General features: G+C 36.3%; 1 pseudogene; it reads right to left on the bottom strand.

The window, feature by feature from the left end:
• Positions 1 to 336: 336 nt before the first annotated feature.
• LOC141516369 (serine-threonine kinase receptor-associated protein pseudogene) lies at positions 337 to 1,384 on the bottom strand (annotated as a pseudogene).
• Between the last annotated feature and the right edge of the window lie 6,053 nt (positions 1,385 to 7,437).

Consider the following 7,437-nt stretch of genomic DNA (forward strand, 5'->3'; position numbering starts at 1 on the left):
AATAGGCCATTACATATTTTTTCTCCCTAATAAAGTAAAATGGCTACAAGAAATCTAATTTAAATAGGAGAAATTGGATGTTGGCTTGCACATTTTCATTCAAAAAGGCAGTAGGATAGTGGACTAAATGAGCACAATTCTACCCTCCATTTTATGATCGTCTCAAGTTTTCACTTAGAGACAACATCAATTTAGTTCCAACAATGGAGCTATAGCATTCCCCATCATTTACTGCCCATGTTTGCCTTATGGAGAGAGTAACTCAGTAAGGCTTCTGCTAATTGTTGCCTGTTTTAGTCCACATATGGCATAACATCCGTTGCATTTTCCAGGTGCTCAGGCCTTTACTTCAGGAGTGGAACTATAGATGGAATCTGAGTTTTCTGAGCCAAGATCTTCTAGTTCTTTTTTCTGTTGTTTCTGGAAAACTGATCTTTGGTTTTGCTAGTTCTCCACCCTCTTCTTCAGGAAGCACACATTTCCAAAGGCCATATGTTTTCCCTACTACAGTTTGCCATAGTCTCAACATCCCATCCTCAGAACCACTAGCGTATAGTTCTCCATCAGCACTAAACCTTACACAGTGAATAGGACCAAAGTGCCCTTATTAGGATTCTAGCTCTTCTCCACTATTATAATCATATTTATAAAGCTTAAAATCTTCACCATCTGCAACAAGAAATTCTTTCGCAGGATGAAGAGATGCAGAATTAATGGGAGCAGGAGCTTCAAAAGATTTAATTGTCTACAGACTTGCTGCACTATGAAAAGCAATAGATCTCCCATAGGTTATTACCAGAATCTCTCCTTCAGGAATATAATCCCTACTGCTAACTGACATACTAAAATTTAGAGACTTTCCTTCTGTCATTAAAGCTCTATCCCCAAGGCGGACAGTTTTGTCATTTGCTGAAAGAATCTGTGTATCATCCCTGCACCATAAAGCCTTTTGTATACCAGAGGTGGGACCACTGATTTCCTTAGGTTCTGCTTCAGATTTGTTCAAATCACATATACCTAAAAGTTTATCCTGACCACCTGTCAATAGATAGTTGCTATCCTGAGTGAAATCCACACTCTTGACAATGTGTTTATGAGCCAAGGTCATCAGTTCATCTCCAGAAACAGCATCCCATACTTTGTCTGTAAAATCTGCAGCTGCCGTAACTGCTTTTGTAGCATCTTTATTCAGTGTAGCACCCCAAATAGCACCCTTATGACCCAAAAATGTTCTGATCCAGTCTCCTGTGTCTCCTTGGTGTAACATAGGTTTACCATCTATGCAAGCACTAATTAGGAAATAGCCATAGGGGGCGATACGGTTGAAGGGCAGGTCCACCACAGGCTGCATGAAGCCAGAACAGGTAAGCGGGGTCTACCTCATCGCCGTGATGGCAGCACCATCCACTGTGGCCTTGAAATTTATTTCATCAATTTTAGGAAGGAAAAGCATCATTAATTCCACTGCATACAGAATACTAGAATCTATATCTTAATGGGTAGAGATGGAGGCTCTTCTACACATCAACTCAATTGGAGTTGACAATTCATATTGGATGTCTATCAATTGCGGTGTCATAAGTAAGTATTCTATGGACTGAGAGAATTCTTCTTTTATTAATTTTTATTAAAGATATTATTTGCGTTTTACAATTTCCCCCCCAATCTTACTTCCCTACCCCCACCCCACCCCCACGGAAATCAATCTGTAAGTCTACTTGGTTTCCATGTTGTACCTTGATCCAAATTGGGTGTGATGAGAGAGAAATCATATCCTTAGAGAAGAGACAAGAATTTTAAGAGGTAACAAGATCACACAATATCTGTTTTTTCCTAAATTAAATGGAATAGTCCTTGAACTTTGTTCAAATTCTACAGCTCCTTATCTGGATACAGATGGCACCCTCCTTTGCAGACAGTACAAAATTGTTCCTGATTGTTGCCCTGATGGAATGAGTGAATCCTTCAAGGTTGATCATCACTCCCATGTTGCTGTTAGGGTGTGCAGTGTTTTTCTGGTTCTGCTCATCTCACTCGGCATCAGTTCATGCAAATCCCTCCAGGCTTCCCTGAAATCCCGTCACTCCTGGTTTCTAATAGAACAATAGAGTTCCATGACATACATATACCACAGTTTGCTAAGTCATTCCCCAATTGAAGGACATTCACTTGATTTCCAATTCTTTGCCACCATAAACAGGGCTGCTATAAATACTTTTGTACAAGTAATGTTTTTACCCTTTTTCTTCATCTCTCCAGGATATAGATACAGTAGGGTTGTTGCTGCGTCAAAGGGTATGCACAATTTTGTTGCCCTTTGGGCATAGTTCCAAATAGCTCTCCAGAAGGGTTAGATGAATACCAGATTTCCCACAACCCTTCCAACAATGATCATTATCCTTTCTGGTAATATTGGCCAATATAAGAAGTGTGAGGTGGTACCTCAGAGAAGCTTTAATTTGCATTTCTCTAATAATTAATGATTGAGAGCATTTTTTTATATGGCTATGAACTGCTTTGATCTCCTCATCTGTAAATTGCCTTTGCATATCCTTTGGCCATTTGATAATTGGGGAATGTTTTTTTGTTTTAAAACTATGACTCGGGTGGCTAGGTGGCACAGTGGATGGAGCGCTGGCCCTGGAGTCAGGAGTACCTGAGTTCAGGTCTGGCCTCAAACACTTAGTGATTGCTTAGCTGTATGGCTTTGGGCAATTCACTTAACCCCATTTGCATTGAAAAAAAACTAAAAAAAGTAAAAATAAAATATGACTCAGTTCTCTGTATATTTTAGAAATGAGTCCTTTGTCCAAATCATTAGTTGTAAAGATTGTTTCCCAATTTGCTACATTTCTTTTGATCTTGGTTACAGTGGTTTTATCTGTGCAAAAGCTTTTTAATTTAATGTAATCAAAATCATCTAATTGGATTTTGGTGATGTTCTCCAACTCTTCCTTAGTCATAAACTGCCCCTCTTTCCATAGATCTGACAGGTAAAATAGTCCTTGATCTTCTAATTTGCTTATAGTATTGTTTTTTATGTCTAACTCCTGTAACCATTTGGATCTTATCTTGGTAAAGGGTGTTAGGTGATGGTCTAATCTAAGCTTCTTCTATACTAACTTCCAATTATCCCAGCAGTTCTTATCAAAGAGGGAGTTTTTATCCCAGTGGCCGGACTCTTTGGGTTTATCAAACAGCAGAGTAATATACTCCTCTCCTGCTTTTACACCTAGTCTATTCCACTGGTCCACCACTCTATTTCTTAGCCAATACCAAACAGTTTTGATGACTGATGCTTTATAATATAATTTATATTGGGTAGTTCTAAGCCACCTTTGTTTTCATTTTTTTTCATTAAGCTCCTGGCAATTCTTGACTTTTTATTTCACCATATGAATTTACTTACAATTTTTTCTAACTCATTAAAGTAATTTTTTGGAAATTTGATTGGTAGGGCACTAAACAGATAGCTTAGTTTTGGTAGAATTGTCATTTTTATTATATTAGCTCTCCCTATCCATGAGCAATTGATATTTGCCCAGGTATTTAAATCTGATTTAATTTGTGTGAGAAGTGTTTTATAATTGTTTTCAAAAAGATTCTGAGTCTGTCTTGGAAAATAAACTCCCAAATATTTTACACTGTCTGAGGTTACTTTGAATGGGATTTCTCTTTCTAGCTCTTCCTGCTCTTTCTTCCTAGACATATATAGAAAAGTTGAGGATTTATGGGGGGTTTATTTTATAACCTGCAACTTTGCTAAAATTGCTAGTTGTTTCCAGTAGTTTTTTAGATGATTTCTTGGGATTCTCTAGGTAGACCATCATGTCATCTGCGAAGAGTGAGAGTTTTGTCTCTTCCTTCCCAATTCTAATTCCTTCAATTTCTTTTTCTTCTCTATTTGCTGATACTAACATTTCTAATACAATATTGAATAGTAGTTGTGATAATGGGCACCCTTGTTTCACTCCTGATTGTATTGTGAATACCTCTAGCCTCTCCCCATTGAATATAATGCTTTTTGATGGTTTCAGATAGATACTTCAAATTATTTTAAGGAACAGTCCATTTATCCCTACACTCTCTAGTGTTTTTCATAGGAATGCATGCTGTATTTTGTCAAAAGCTTTTTCATAATCTATTGATATGATTATATGATTTCTGATAGATTTGTTGTTGATATAATTGAGTATACTAACAGTTTTCCTACTATTGAACCAACCCTGCATTCCTGGAATAAATCCTACTTGATCATAATGTATTATCCTAGTGATAACTTGTTGTAATCGTTTTGCTAAGATTTTATTTAAGATTTTTGCATCTATATTCATCAGGGAAATAGGTCTATAATTTTCTTCTCTGTTTTACCTCTTCCTGGTTTAGGTAACAGCACCATATTGGTTTCATAGAAAGAGTTAGGCAGAGTTCCATCTTTCCCTATTTTTCCAAAGAGTTTATATAGAATTGGAACCAATTGGTCCTTAAATGTTTTGTAGAATTCACTTGTGATTTCATCAGGCCCTGGAAATTGTTTTTAGGGAGTTCAATGAGGGCTTGTTGAATTTCTTTTTCTGAGATAGGGTTGTTTAGGTATTTAATCTCTTCTTCAATTATCCTGGGCAACTTATGTTTTTGTAAATATTCATCCATTTCAATTAGATTATCAAATTTATTGGCATAGAGGTGGGCAAAATAATTTCAAATTATTACTTTAATTTCCTCCTAATTGGTGGTGAGTTCACCTTTCTCATTTATGATTCTAGCAATTTGGTTTTCCTCTTTTTTTTCAATCAAATTGACCAGAGGTTTTTCAATTTTATTGGTTTTTTCATAATACCAACTTTTGGTTTTATTTATTAATTCAATAGATTTTTTACTTTTGATATTATTAATTTCTCTTTAATTTTTAGAATTTCCAATTTGGTATTTAATTGGAGATATTTCATTTGTTCTTTCTTTAATTTTTTTAGTTACATGTTTAGTTCATTGATTTCCTCTTTCTCCAATTTGTTCATGTAAGCATTTAGAGCTATAATATATCCCCTAAGAGTTGCTTTGAATGAATCCCATAGGTTTTGGTATGTTGTTTCAGTATTATCATTATCTAGGATAAAATGGTTAATTCTTTCTATAATTTCTTTTTTGGTCCACTCATTTTTTAAAATGAGGTTATTCAGTTTCCAATTTGTTCTGGGTCTATTTCTCTTTTGTCCAGGATTGCATATGACTTTTATTGCATTGTAATCTGAAAAAGATGTATTCACTATTTCTGCCTTTCTGCAGTTGATAATTAGGTTTTCATGTCCTAGTACATTTTCAATTTTTTGTATAATTTCCATATACTGCAGAGGAAAAGATATATTCCTTTCCAACCCCTTTCAGTTTCCTGCATAATTCTACCGTATCTAATTTTTCTAATAATCTATTTACCTCCTTAACTTCTTTCTTGTTTATTTTATGATTTGATTTATGTAGATCTGAGATCTGGAGGTTGAGGTCTACCACTAGTATAGTTTTCCTTTCTGTGTCTTCCTGTACTTCTTTCAGGTTCTCCTCTAAGAATTTGTATGCTGTCCCCCTGGATGCATATATATTCAATACTGAAATGACTTTATTGTCTATGGTACCTTTTAGGAGGATAAACTTTTCTTCCTTATCTTTTTTAACACTATCTATTTTTCTGCTTTGTCTGAGATAAGGATTGCTACCCCTGCTTTTTTTACTTCATCTGAAGCAAAATATATTTTGTTCCAACCTTTTACCTTTACTCTATATGTATCTCTCTGCTTTAAATGAGTTTCTTGTAAGCAGCATATTGTAGGATTCTGGTTTTTAATCCACTCTGCTATTTGCTTTTGTTTTAAGGGAGAGTTCATCCCATTCACATTCAAGATTATGATTACTAATTCTTTACTGCCCTATTTGTTATCTTCCCTCTATTTGTATTTTCCCCCCTCCCCCCTTATCCATATTCCCCAGTATTTTGTTTCTGAATACTACCCCCTTCAGTGTGTTTGCCCTCCTACATCACCCCTCCCCTTTCTTTCCCCTTTGCCTTTTCCCCTCCCTTCTTTTTCTGATTTCCCTTTCCCCCCCCAGTCCCCTTCCCTTTCTCTGTCCCCCTCCCCCTTTCCCCCTTTTAATACTTTAAAGGTTTGATGTTTTATAAGTTAACTGCGTATGTGTAGGTTGACTTTAAGCCAAGTCTGATGAGAAGATTCAGGTATTTCTCATCTGCTCCCTTCTTCCCCTCTATTACCATAGGTTTTTTGTACCTCTTAGTGTAAGGAGATTTACCCCCATTCAATCCCCTCCCTCCTCCCATCTCTTTCCTGTCCCCCTTTTTCAGGAGGTACTGTTTTTTAGATCATTCTATCTAAGTCATAGAAAATTCTGAGTGTCTGTTCCTTCTAGTTCAGTATATTCTATTGAATAGAGTCAACATTCCTGATAGTTATTAGAGACTTTCTCCCAAGTGGGGTAAAAGTTCTTAGTTACACCTCTTTTGATAGCAGTCTCATGGATAGGTCCTGAATGTCCATCCTTTCTGGCTAGGTCTATTCTCTCTGTTAGAGTTACAATTCTCAAGATTTATGAGAATCTTTTTTCTCCATGCTGGGACATAGCCAGTTTCAACTTACTGGATAGCTTTTTTTTTTTCCTTTTACCGCTCCCCCCCCCCCTTTTTAATCTTTTCATATATCTCTTGAACCTCCTGTTTGATGTCCAAATTTTCTGTTTAGTTCTGGTCTTTTCATCAGATATTTTTGGAATTCTTCCATTTCATTAAATGTCCATCTTTTTCCCTGGAAGAGAAGGCTCAGCCTTGCAGGAAAGTATATTCTTTGGCTGCATTCCAAGCTCCCTTGCTCTTCAAAATATCTCATTCCAGGCCCTCTTTGATCCCTTAATGTTGGTGCAGCCAGGTCCTGCATGATCCTTACTGTGGGTCCTTGTTTTTAAATTGTTTCTTTCTGTATGCTTGCAGGATTTTCTCTTTGATCTGATAGTTCTTGAGTTTGGCCACAACATTCCTTGGTGTTTTCATTTTTAGGATCTTTTTCTGGTGGGGATAAATTTACTCTTTCAATAACTACTTTGCCCTCCTATTCCATGATATCAGGACAATTTTCCAGCACTAGATCCTGTCATAATAAGTCCAGGCTTTTTTTATCTTCAATGTTTTCATGAAGTCCTATAATTTTCAGGTTGCCCCTCCTCAATCTGTTCTCAAGGTCAGTGGTTTTGTTGAGGAGGTATGTTACATTTTCTTCTATTTTTTCTATTTTTTTGCTTTTGTTTAACTGACTCTTGCTGTCCCACTGAGTCATTTGTTTCTGTAGACTACATTCTTTTTTGGGGGGAGGAGTTTTCTTCATTAACCTTTTGCAACTCCTTTTCCAATTGGTCAATTCTAATTTGAAAGAGCTTTCC

This window comes from Macrotis lagotis, chromosome 3 (assembly GCF_037893015.1).
Source record: "Macrotis lagotis isolate mMagLag1 chromosome 3, bilby.v1.9.chrom.fasta, whole genome shotgun sequence".
Lineage (NCBI taxonomy): Eukaryota > Metazoa > Chordata > Mammalia > Peramelemorphia > Peramelidae > Macrotis > Macrotis lagotis.